At 35.8% G+C, this 14,080-nt stretch overlaps 1 protein-coding gene across 11 annotated transcripts in view; it reads right to left on the minus strand.

The window, feature by feature from the left end:
* Window positions 1–14,080, minus strand: part of Disp1 (dispatched RND transporter family member 1) — a 190,690-nt gene that overhangs the window by 98,917 nt on the left and 77,693 nt on the right. The window contains exon 1 of one of the 11 annotated variants that reach the window (XM_074048259.1): window positions 1,001–2,492. The exons of the other annotated variants lie outside the window; for them this stretch is intronic. The gene's annotated coding sequence lies outside the window, so the exon portion shown is untranslated. Of the gene's footprint in view, window positions 1–1,000; window positions 2,493–14,080 lie in introns of those variants that run through there. 11 annotated transcript variants of the gene reach the window in all.

Consider the following 14,080-nt stretch of genomic DNA (forward strand, 5'->3'; position numbering starts at 1 on the left):
TGATTTCATGTTATCTCTTTGTAGGTTTTAAACAATTTCCCTGATAACTAATGATGATCATCAATATTACATGTATTTACTGGCCATTGTGTAGCTTCTTTGAATCTTCAAGTTTTTGTTCATTTTTTTTAGTTGGTTGTCTTATTGTGATGTAAGATTTCTTTAAATATTCTAGATATAAGCCTATTGTCAGACATCATGTTGCAAAAATTTTCTCCCACCTTGTGCCTTACTTTTTCATTTATAAACAGTACATTTTGAAGAGTAGAAATATGTAATTATGATGAAGTTCAAATTACCAAAACATTTTTTAATCTTATGAATAATATTCTTTTTATCCTAAGAAACCATTGCTTACCCTAAGGTCACAGAGATTCTTTATTTTCTTCAAAAGTTTTATAGTTTTAGATTTGATAGCATTTAGGTCTATGATCTATTTTTAGGTCATTTTTATACTTGCTGTGAAATAAAGATCAAGAGTCTTCTTCCCTACTCCCCAAAAAATCCAGTTAACCCATCATGTACTGAAAAGACTGATCTTTCTCCATTTAATTATCTTGGCACCTTTGTTGAAAAACCAATTGACCATATATATATGTGGGTCTTTCTGGACTCTCTATTCCATTGATGGATTTGTCCATCAATGATGTCCTTATAAAGAGATAAAATGTACACTATTTCTTCTGTGTTTGTATAAGGAGGCAGAACTGGAGCAACTGCGAACATACTCCCAGCATCCCTTCACAAAGAAATAGTAATCCACAGAGTAAGAAAAATAAAAGGAGTTTGTATTTTATTATTCTTTTTAAATAATCAGTTATTCTTAACATATATGTTAACAGCGAAATGTGTTGAATTCATTTTCTAAGTTTACAGTTATTCATTGAACTACTTGGAATGAGTATAGCGGCAAAAAAGTACACAGGGGGTTGGTTAACTCTATAAAAGATCCCTAACAAACCTTTCATAATTTCCCAGACGTGCTTCAGCTGAGCCTTACCTGAAGGATGCTTCCTTTGGGTCATCTCTGGTCAACTGTTCCACACCATAAGCACCTAGCCCTGGAATCCTAGATTAGCCCAGCTTGTTGCCTACTACAATTAAGAGATAAGAGTCACTTTCTTGAGAGAGAAAACTGAGACCATATATAGAACAATTTGAAAAACCTGCATTTCCACACACCCTTAGGTCCTTTTCAGAAAAGAGAGGGATGGAAAAAAAAGGTATTCCCATTCAGATGCTTATTTTTCTACCTGTGGCCTACTCCTAGCCCTTGGGTCAAATCTGTTTCTTAAATGGCATTTCTGGGTTCTCCATATCTTCAATTATTCTGTATTTTGCATAGGCTTATTCACGTGTTAGTAAATGACAAGTGATATCTTGTAGAAAACAAGGGGAAATACTTCAAGATATAGGCATAAGCAACAACTTTCTGAATAAGACTCCAATCACTCAGGAAAAAAAGCAAGAATTGACAAATGTGATTGCATCAAATTAAAAATCTTCTGCACAGGAAAAGAAACCACTGACAGTCTCCTGACTGGGAGAAATCTTTGCAGCTGTTCATCCAACAGTATTGGTATCCAGAATATTTAAAAAACTCAAAAAGTTAAACACCAAAAGAGCAAATAATCCAATCAATAAATGGGTAAATGAACGAAACAGATTCTTTTCAAAGGAACAAGTACAAATGACCAATAAATACATGAAAAAAATGTTCAACATCTTTAGCCATCAGGGAAATGCAAATGACAGTGAGATTCCATCTCACCTTGGTCAGAATGGCTATCATCAAAACAAACACCAACATATGGTGGCAAGGATGTGGAGACAGAAGAACCCTTATATGCTGCTGGTGGAATGTAAATTAATTACTCCAGCCACTTTGGAAATCAGTACGCAGTTTCCTAGAAAAACTAAAAATAGAACATACCCAAAAGAATCAAAGTCAGCTTACTATAGAGATACCTGCACATCCACGTTCATTACTTTACTATCCACAATAGCTAGAGTCACACTAGGGCCTATTAACTTATGAATGAATAAAGGAAACATGGTATGTATACACATGGATTTTTATTCAGCCATAAAGAAGAATGAAATCATATCACATGCAGGAAAAAGGATGGAACCGAAGATCATGTTAAATGAAATAAGCCAGTCTCACAAAGAATGCATGCTTTCTCTCATATGTGGAATCTAGAAGATTAAAAAAAAAAGAACATGAAAGTAAAAGAGGGACTATTAGGATGTGGGAGGGGAAGAATGAAGAGGGAGGGATAAAAAAGCATAACAGAGAGGTGAATATGACCAAAGTACATCTCCTGTGCCTGAGCATACGAGATGCCATAATGAAACACTTTCTTTGTTCAATTAATATATGCCATTAAAAACACTAAAGATGAGTGATAGTAATTATTATATACAATGAATAACTAACCTTTCCATTATAAGGTTATACAAAAAGCTTATGTGTTTTCTCTAACATAAAAGACTTAATAAAAAGGAATGGTTTATTATTATTATTGTCCAACAATATATTGGGATATTATATAAAAATAATCTATACCTGACAGACAACTAATAATAGAAAACAATAAACAAACTGAACATTAAGCCAGGCATGGTAGTGCATGTCAGTAATCCCAAGTTAAGATCTGGAGGATCACAGTCTGATGTCAGCCCAGGCAAAAAGCATGAGACCCTCCCTATCTGAAAAATAACTAAAGCAAAAAGGGCGGGGATACAGCTCAAGCTGTAGAAAGCCTGCCTAGCAAGTTGGAGGGCCTCAGTTCAGGCTCCAGTGCTGCCGAAATAATTAAAATAAATAAAATAAAATAAATGAACATTAACATAAATGTCAACAGAAATCCTTTAAAAATTTAAAGATTATACTAAAATTTGGCATTTAAAGGCCACTGTTTTTAAACAAAAACTTAAAATACAAACACATTAATTGCCTTATGTGAGAGCCTTGATCTTTGTTTCATGACAAAAATGAAAGAAAACTTTCATTTTGCACAGGTGTTGATATGATCTCTAAGTTAACATTTGGATACATTTTGATTTATTTAAGCACATTTTCTTTAACAAGGAAAATATTTTGCATACTTGCCCTGAATTTGGTTTTTCCATTAAAGTCAATATTCCTTTGCTAATTCAGATTATAGATGAGTTTCTCATTTTATGTCAGGGGTATTCCATAGTCACATTCTGATTTTATCTTGCATTTGTTCTGTTAAAGTATTTATAAATAAATGTAACCGACAGCAAACATCAAACACTGGAAACCCTCAGAAAGCATTACTAGCTATAGTATTTCAATAATGTAATTTTACGCAGAATCATATGTCAAATTGCCAAATAAAAAAATTATTTTGCTAACTAGGGTGGCACATACCTATAATCGCAGCACTCTGGGAGGTAAAGGCAAGAAGATGAGTTGAAGGCCAGCCTGGATTACACAGCAAGACCCTGTCCTACTGCACCCCCCAAAAAAACCCAAATTTATTTTGCAGTCAAAATTGTTATTTCTTGAATATTGAAGGCTGTAAGAGAGAAAAAACAAGTAACATACAAAGGTAAACCCATCAAAATAACAGCAGACTTCTCAACAGAAACATTAAAAGCAAGAAGAGCGTGGGGTGAGATCTTCCGGGCACTGAATGAAAATAACTTCAACCCCAGGATACTCTACCCAGCAAAGCTATCATTCAAAATAGATGGAGCAATAAAAGTCTTCCATGATAAGCAGAAACTAAAACAATATGTGACCACAAAGCCACCATTACAAAAGATTCTGCAAGGGATCCTGCACACAGAAAGTGACACCCAACTTAACCATGAAAAGGCAGGCAGCACAAAACCACAGGATAAGAAAAAGCAAGACAGTACAGAGTAACATCAAGTTAGGTACACACAATCAAACCTTCAAACAACTAAGATAACTAAATGGCAGGAATCACCACATACCTATCAGTACTAACACTTAATGTTAATGGACTTAATTCACCCATCAAAAGACACCGTTTGACAAAATGGATTAAAAAAGAAGATCCAACAATTTATTGCTTACAGGAGATTCATCTCACCGACAGAAATAAGCATATGCTTAGGATGAAAGGCTGGAAGAAGATTTACCAAGCCAATGGCCCCCGAAAACAAGCAGGAGTAACAATACTTATCTCTGACAAAGTAGACTTCAAACCTACATTGATCAAACGAGATAAAGAAGGACATTCCATACTAATAAAAGGGGAAATAGACCAAAAGGAAATAATAATCATCAATCTGTACGCACCCAATGTCAACGCACCCAATTTCATCAAACATACCCTGAAAGACCTAAAAGCATATATAAACCCCAACACAGTGGTTGTGGGAGACTTTAACACTCCATTATCATCAATAGATAGGTCATCCAAACAAAAAATCAATAAAGAAATCCAAGATCTAAAATATGCAATAGATCAAGTGGACCTAGTAGATGTCTACAGAACATTTCATCCAACCTCTACACAATATACATTCTTCTCAGCAGCCAATGGAACCTTCTCCAAAATAGATCATATCCTAGGGCACAAAGCAAGCCTCAGCAAATATAAGAAAACAGAAATAATACCGTGCATACTATCTGACCACAATGCAGTAAAAGTAGAACTCAACAACAAAAGTAAAGACAAAAAACATGCAAACAGCTGGAAACTAAATAACTCATTACTTAATGAAGAATGGATCATCGATGCAATAAAAGAGGAAATTAAAAAGTTCCTAGAAGTCAATGAAAATGAAAACACAACCTACCGGAACCTATGGGACACAGCTAAGGCAGTCTTGAGAGGAAAGTTTATAGCCATGAGTGCATATATTAAAAAGATTGAAAGATCCCAAATCAATGACCTAATGATACAATTCAAACTCCTAGAAAAACAAGAACAAGCAAATCCCAAAACAAATAGAAGGAGAGAAATAATAAAAATAAGAGCTGAAATCAACGAAATAGAAACCAAAAAAACCATACAAAGAATTAATGAAACAAAAAGTTGGTTCTTTGAAAAAATAAACAAGATCGATAGACCCCTGGCAAACCTGACTAAAATGAGGAGAGAAAAAACCCAAATTAGTAGAATTAGGAATGCAAAAGGGGAGATAACAACAAACACCATGGAAGTCCAGGAAATCATCACAGACTACTTTGAGAACCTATATTCAAATAAATTTGAAAATCTAAAAGAAATGGACAGATTTCTAGATACATATGATCATCCAAAACTGAACCAAGAGGAAATTAATCACCTGAATAGACCTATAACACAAAATGAAATTGAAGCAGCAATCAAGAGTCTCCCCAAAAAGAAAAGTCCAGGACCTGATGGATTCTCTGCTGAATTCTATCAGACCTTTAAAGAAGAACTGATACCAACCCTCCTTAAACTGTTCCATGAAATAGAAAGGGAAGGAAAACTGCCAAACACATTTTATGAAGCCACTATTACACTTATCCCAAAACCAGGCAAAGACACCTCCAAAAAGGAGAACTATAGGCCAATCTCCTTAATGAACATTGATGCAAAAATCCTCAACAAAATAATGGCAAACCGAATTCAGCAACACATCAAAAAGATTATTCACCACAACCAGGTAGGCTTCATCCCAGGGATGCAGGGGTGGTTCAACATACGAAAATCAATAAACGTAATAAACCACATTAACAGAAGCAAAGACAAAAACCACTTGATCATCTCAATAGATGCAGAAAAAGCCTTTGATAAGATCCAACATCATTTCATGATAAAAGCTCTAAGAAAACTAGGAATAGAAGGAAAGTTCCTCAACATTATAAAAGCTATATATGACAAACCTACAGCCAGCATTATACTTAACGGAGAAAAACTAAAACCATTCCCTCTAAAATCAGGAACCAGACAAGGATGCCCACTATCTCCACTCCTATTCAACATAGTACTGGAATTCCTAGCCCAAGCAATTAGGCAAGAAGAAGGAATAAAAGGAATACAAATAGCTAAAGAAACTGTCAAAATATCCCTATTTGCAGACAACATGATCCTATACCTTAAAGACCCAAAAAACTCTACTCAGAAGCTTCTAGACATCATCAATAGCTATAGCAAGGTAGCAGGATATAAAATCAACATAGAAAAATCATTAGCATTTCTATACACTAACAATGAGCAAACAGAAAAAGAATGTATGAAAACAATTCCATTTTACAATAGCCTCAAAAAAAATCAAATACCTAGGTGTAAACCTAACAAAAGATGTGAAAGACCTCTACAAGGAAAACTATACACTTCTGAAGAAAGAGATTGAGGAAGACTATAGAAAGTGGAGAGATCTCCCATGCTCAAGGATTGGTAGAATCAACATAGTATAAATGTCGATACTCCCCAAAGTAATCTACATGTTTAATGTAATTCCCATCAAAATTCCAATGACATTCATTAAAGAGATTGAAAAATCTACTGTTAAATTTATATGGAAACACAAGAGGCCACGAATAGCCAAGGCAATACTCAGTCAAAAGAACAATGCAGGAGGTATCACAATACCTGACTTCAAACTATATTACAAAGCAATAACAATAAAAACAGCATGGTACTGGCACAAAAACAGACATGAAGACCAGTGGAACAGAATAGAGGATCCAGATATGAAGCCACACAACTATGAGCAACTTATCTTTCACAAAGGAGCTAAAAATACACGATGGAGAAATAGCAGCCTCTTCAACAAAAACTGCTGGGAAAACTGGTTAGCAGTCTGCAAAAAACTGAAACTAGATCCATGTATATCACCCTATACCAAGATTAACTCAAAATGGATCAAGGATCTTAATATCAGACCACAAACTCTTAAGTTGATACAAGAAAGAGTAGGAAATACTCTGGAGTTAGTAGGTATAGGTAAGAACTTTCTCAATGAAACCCCAGCAGCACAGCAACTAAGAGATAACATAGATAAATGGGACCTCATAAAACTAAAAAGCTTCTGTTCATCAAAAGAAATGGTCTCTAAACTGAAGAGAACACCCACATTGTGGGAGAAAATATTTGCCAATTATACATCAGACAAAGGACTGATAACCAGAATATACAGGGAACTTAAAAAACTAAATTCTCCCAAAACTAATGAACCAATAAAGAAATGGGCACGTGAACTAAACAGAACTTTCTCAAAAGAAGAAATTCAAATGGCCAGAAAACACATGAAAAAATGCTCACCATCTCTAGCAATAAAGGAAATGCAAATTAAAACCACACTAAGATTCCACCTCACCCCTGTTAGAATAGCCATCATCAGCAACACCACCAACAGGTGTTGGCGAGGATGCCGGGAAAAAGGAACTCTCTTACACTGTTGGTGGGAATGTAGACTGGTACAACCACTCTGGAAAAAAATTTGGAGGCTACTTAAAAAGCTGGACATCGATCTACCATTTGATCCAGCAACACCACTCTTGGGGATATACCCAAAAGACTGTTACTCCAGAGGCACCTGCACATCCATGTTTATTGCGGCACTATTCACAATAGCCAAGTTATGGAAACAGCCAAGATGCCCCACCACTGACGAATGGATTAAGAAAATGTGGTATCTATACACAATGGAATTTTATGCAGCCATGAAGAAGAACGAAATGTTATCATTCGCTGGTAAATGGATGGAATTGGAGAACATCATTCTGAGTGAGGTTAGCCTGGCCCAAAAGACCAAAAATCGTATGTTCTCCCTCATATGTGGACATTAGATCAAGGGCAAAGACAACAAGGGGATTGGACTATGAGCACATGATAAAAGCGAGAGCACTCAAGGGAGGGGTGAGGATAAGTAAGACACCTAAAAAACTAGCTAGCATTTGTTGCCCTTAATGCAGAGAAACTAAAGCAGATACCTTAAAGCAACTGAGGCCAATAGGAAAAGGGGACCAGGAACTAGAGAAAAAGTGAGATCAAAAAGAATTAACCTAGAAGGTAACACCCACGCACAGGAAATCAATGTGAGTCAATGCCCTATATAGCTATCCTTATCTCAACCAGCAAAACCCCTTGTTCCTTCCTATTATTGCTTATACTCTCTCTACAACAAAATTAGAGATAAGGGCAAAATAGTTTCTGCTGGGTATTGAGGGGGGGAGCGGGAGGGGGTGGAGTGGGTGGTAAGGGAGGGGGTGGGGGCAGGGGGGAGAAATGAACCAAGCCTTGTATGCACATATGAATAATAAAAGAAAAATGAAAAAAAAAAAAAACAAAATTGTTATTTCTTGAAGTACAACTCACAGGCATCATATAATGTATACTGTGCGAATAAACTTATTAATACTTATTTTATTTGTAAGAGTAACTCACCATTAGCAGAGACAGGATTAGATACACATACTAGTACATGGCAATGCCACATCCTGACGGATTTGTGAAACCTTCTCTCCTTCATGCCACTTCTTATCCAGCTTCCCAGAAACACCGACTTAAACTTTTAACTTTATGCCATGTTTCCTGCTCTTGCTTTAGACATGAGGTCAATGAATTCCTTTGAATCAATACTCTCTATCTTGATTGCTAAACTTGGAAAAATTAAAACTCCCAAGAAATACCAGAAAGCAAATCCACTATGGAAACACTTCACCTAATTAGGTATCACCTCTGAGCCCCCAGTGATTTCCTCCTCTTGGCTTTGACTCATACTCAAGTTTTCCCAAACTTTCTAAAGTACATCTTTGAAAACTTGTATGTACTCTTTCCTTCGTTGCCAATTCTTAATACAGTAGTTTATCCCCATTCCTGCTTCCTAATCTGCCCTTTTCTCACAAAAAGCTGCCTCCAACCTTCAACATTCTATGAGCCAGGCCCTGCTCACTATTGACCTCAGATTGGCAAATGAGATTTCTTTTTAGATCTCATCCTACTTAACCTTCATGCAGCATTGGATACCACCAACCAGTGTCACCTTCTCCAAACTCTCTTCCAGCTTGGCATCCTAAGAAGTATTCTACCTAGTTTTTCTTACTGCTTATTGTTTTGCAAGCCCTTTTGATTTCTTGTTGACTTTTGGCCTCCCCTTAATATATGGATGCTTTTCAAGGTCCTAGGTCTCAGCCTCCCATATATAAACACTGTTCCCAAGTAATTTCATCTAATTTTGGCCTATCATATAGTTGACTCCCAATCCTTGTTTCTAGCCTTAACCTTTCTCTTGGTCTACAGAAAGAAATTTCCGTCTACTAGATATCTTTACTTTGAAGTAGCAAAAGTATTTTAACTCAACACAGCTACAGCTAGAAAGTTATCTTTCATTCCTTTCCTTATACCACTTTCAGCTGGTCATAGGACCTACCTATTTTACCTTTAAAATATCTCTACAATCATCTTATTCTTCCTCTTCATTTCTATACTTCCTCTATACTTCAATCCCTTCATAAGTCTTGTATCTTTCTGTAAAGTAGACCAGTCCTGGTATTTAATTGGTTTTCCCTGTACTGCTGCCTTTGAAGTACTGATCCTTGTCTGAAATGACCTTTGTCATTAAATACTTATGTTTGTTTCTTTCTCCGCAGAGCATAACCCCCACATTATAGAACAGTGCCTGATACACAGTTGGTATTCAATAATTATCTTAAATAAACTAAATCATAAACTCAAGAGGAGAAACCATGATTATTATTATTGTTATTATTATTATTATTATTATTGTGGCAGTACTGAGGATTGAACTAAGGACCGTAAGCTTGGTAGGCACACACCCTACCACTTAAACCATACCCTCCAATCCTTTTGTTTTTAGTTTGTTTTTTTAGATAGTGTCTCATGCTTTTGCTCACGACTGGACTTAGGCCAGAAGCCTGCTATCTCTACCTCCAGAGTAGCTGTGATTATAGGCACGAACCACCACACCGCGTTTGGTTTTGGGTAGGGTCTCACTAACTCTTGCCATGGCTGACCTCAAACCATGATCCCCCTTTCTCTGCCTCCCAAGTAGCTATGATTACAGGCATGTACCACTGCCTGGCTTCTATTTTGCCTACTATTAATTATATATTCATTGCTTAGAATATAGAAAGTGCATTATACAGAAAGCAATAAATAATTATACATGTCGAATGAATCATCCTATTTGATAATGACAGGTATTTCATTATAAAGAGATCATCACTTTAAAAAATCATGTTGGTGGGTATGGTAGTGCTTGTAATGCCTGTAATGATTATATGCTTATAATCCCAGCACCTGGGAAGCTGAAGCAGGAGGATCACAAATTCAAGGCCAGCCTGGGCTACATAAAAGGACCTTTCTCAAAACAACAACAAAAAAAGCCCCACGTAAAATATTTTAAAATAAGAGATTACAACTTTCCATATGTTAAGGAAAATCTTTTTAAGTAACATATTATCAATGTCCTTCTACTTTGTAGATGATGTTTAATATTTAGGAACATATGCCAACAGATTATAAGACATAGTTCTCAGCTATGACTGACCTCTTTGTACTTTAAATTCATGGAATAAAGATAGAAACCTTTTTTGTGTGTGTGATTGGAGTTTGAACCCAGGGCTTTGTACTTGTAAAGCAAGTGCTCTACCACTTAAGCCATACCTCCAGTCCATTTTTGGTCTAGTTATTTTGGAGAAGGAGTCAAAGTATTTACCTGGGCTGACCTTGAACTATGATCCTCTCAATCTCAGACTCTCAAGTAGCTAGGATTATAGACGTGAGCCACCGGCACCCAGCTGAAAACTTATTACTTTCTTTGATAAGGTTTCTGCTCTGAAAGAGCAAAATGAAAAAGGCTTAAAGGAAGTTTGTTCAAGTTAATGAAATAAAAAGTTGCCTTCATTTGAATGTTATATATTGCTGAAGTAATGTTAGGAACATTAAATTTTTAAAAAATTATTTTCTCCAATTGTCCTATCTCTCCAGCAAAACAGGTATTTTCCTCTTATGTTTCTCATAGACTTTACCTCAAAGTATATAGAATTCATAAAGTGGTAGTGATATATGCTTGGCATTACATATATGAATACATGGGAAAACCAATCACATAGGGAAAATAATAAACCAGTGGAAAACTTCCATTTGAAAGAAAAACAGTATCACAAAGGCCACTCCAAGATACCACTCCAAGCATTACTGTTTGCATTCTGCCACTTTAATCAGAAAATATCTTGAAAGAGCTCCTTTTAAACATGAGTCTCAGGATCTACAAAAAAGCACTTATTGGGGAAAAACTGATTCTCCTATCATCAATCAGCTCAACCCACAAGCATCCTAGGTAACTGGATACCAAACAAAGCCTTGGCTTTCAAAAGATTAAACATCAATTTATTTAGTACTGTTTGCTTAGATTTTTGAGGGCTTTTTCTTTTTTTCATTCTTAACTTAAAACTTCTTGACCTCAAAAGGAACCCAACATTTTTTCCCAAAATTGCCATAATTGTAAATGCAAAACATATACCACCTGCATTATAGAATATATTTTTAAAGAGTTGGAATCTCAGGGAGGAGTGTGTTTTACTTTGTTAAGTATATGTGTTTACTTTTAAAGAGTGTTTACCTTGTTCATTTTCAAGGTTGAAAATAGGTAAACAACTAAATAAACTAAGAATTAATCTCTTAAAAAAGAGTTTCAAGGAGTAAAAAATTAAAAAAAAAAAACTTGATGCAACCAGCTTCTCAAGAAAAGGTTGTCATTAAAATAACCTAAGTAGAAACTTTGAAACTTTTGTAGTTCTGTTAAAAGCTAACATTGTTAATGTTTAAGAAGATTTAGTTATACCTTCCAGTTTATGGGAGAAAATAGGGACTTTCTGAATATTTGTGGCTTGCTTGTTATCTTCAATATGCACCTGATTTTTCCTGTTACCAGAATATATTCTGATAAAGACACTGAAAAACTCAAATTTTAAAACAGCCCCTTCCATTATCTGTGGACATTCTAATTTCATCATTTTTATATTACCCCAGCTTCAGTATTCCCTTGCTCCACACAAATATACTAAAACTTTTAACCCAATAAAAATACCAAAGAAAATCTTACTTTAAAAAATCTTTTCCTTCTTAAGATTGCCTGCTCAGCACATGAAAGTTTTAAAAAGATGCTTTGTCAAGGCAAAGCTCTCTGATAAGAGTGTTTGCCTAAGCGTGCACAAGGCTGGGTATAATCTAAAGCAACACACACACACAGTTTTGTCAAGCCAGATATCAGCTTCTCACACCTATAAATCCTAGCTACTTGTAAAGCAGAGAACAGGAGGATAGTGGTTCAAGGCCAGTGAGGGCAGAAAGTGTGCCAGACCACATCTCAACCAACAGCTGAGCACAATAGCATGTGCTTATTTCCCAGCTATGCAGGAGGCTGAGATCAGAAGGATCACCACTCCAGGCCAGACCAAGGAAAAAGTTCACAAGACCCCATCTCAACAGAAGAAAGCTCAGCATGGTGGTGCATGCCTTCCCAGTTACAGTGGGAAGCCTAAAATAGAAGGGCAGCAGTCTAAGCCAGCCTGGGCAAAAAGCAAGACCCTATATGCAAAATAATCAGAACAAAAAGAGCTGGAGGAGTGGCTCAAGTGATAGAGCATCTGCCTTGCAAGCTTAAAGTCTTGAGATCAAAACCCAGTATTACCAATAAATAAATAAATAAACAATATAAAGTATTGTACATATTAATATACATAGAAATTTGCTCTGTCTCATTCACATCCATGTAATATATATGTCTTTTATAGTTCACATGCAATGCTCATTATGATTAGCTAGTATATCTAAAATTAAAATTTATTAGTGGGCCTTTCTCTTCATTATGTAACCATCATTTAGAAGTGGGTGGGAGAAACTCAAGTTGTTCCATGTTGTGATATTTCAAGAAATTCTACAAAACTAAACCATCTCCTAGAAATGGTCTTAAATGAAATGACTGATATGAAATGCCAGCTTCCTCCTAACGGTCAGGCAGGTGCATTCTGCCATTCCACCCAAAACTGTGAGCTCTGAAAAGTTCCACAGTCAGGGACCTGTAGCTACCGTTTGGTAATAGTGACTGAACCATCACATGATAATGGTTTAGTAGTGTCATTTCTCTTCATTGTAGCCACCAAACCCTGTTCCAACCTGCCAAACTAGGACAATCTGTTACCATTCCCACGGACATCAATATTTTAAACACAAAAATATTAAAAACAAAAACAAAGTGATATTTATAAATTAGCTAATTCAGGAAACTATTATCCCTGAAATCATGTACTTATGAGTAATAGAGAAAATACTTTGACAAGTTTCTTTTCATCTCAACAGTATGAAAAACATGCAGATATTCTGGCTATGGTCAGAGTAGCCAATCAGATGGAAGACAAGCAGGGAAGAAAATAGGGGCTTATACTTGAGGTATTCAAGCAACAATTTTAAAAATGTGCCTGTCTTAACAAGCAACATTTTAATGTGTAAGAGGGTAACACATACCAGCTTTCAGTTTCCAACTTCCCATTAATTTGACATCAGAGAAGAAACCCGATAACTTGGTATCTCTGAAACCCAACCTTCAGTTTCTGTGCTTACTTTTTCCTACTCAAAATCCTGTTTTTGCTGGCTTTTTAAAATGTCTCAACTACACATTGTAAGTTTATGTAATGTTGTGCATTTATCAATAAACTGACTCTCCCCAGAAATGTCTGCAGTTAAACATGCCAGTGCCGGAAGAATTCTGAAAGATGCATTACATTGAACCATAAATTCCCATAAGGAATTATTTTGAACAACTAATCCTCTGCCTCTAGGTAAACCAGATTAACTCCAAATGATCTCTCTTGAAACTCTTTAAGTAAACATGATGTTTCAAATCACTTGTAGCAACTTTTAACTCCCTTTTAGCAAAGGATTTTTCTTTTCAGACTTTCTGTGTCAAAAAAAAAATTGGCCTTCTGTAAGCAAAGACTGTCTTGAATCACTCTTCTTCAAAGGAAATACAACATAAGATGGTGTCTCTCAACAGTTCTGACATCAAAGTACATTACTACTTCCTATACCTTTGGAATTGACAGGGTTAGTCTATGCAAGTTAAGGAACTTCAAAGA

Source organism: Castor canadensis, chromosome 11, assembly GCF_047511655.1.
Source record: "Castor canadensis chromosome 11, mCasCan1.hap1v2, whole genome shotgun sequence".
NCBI lineage: Eukaryota > Metazoa > Chordata > Mammalia > Rodentia > Castoridae > Castor > Castor canadensis.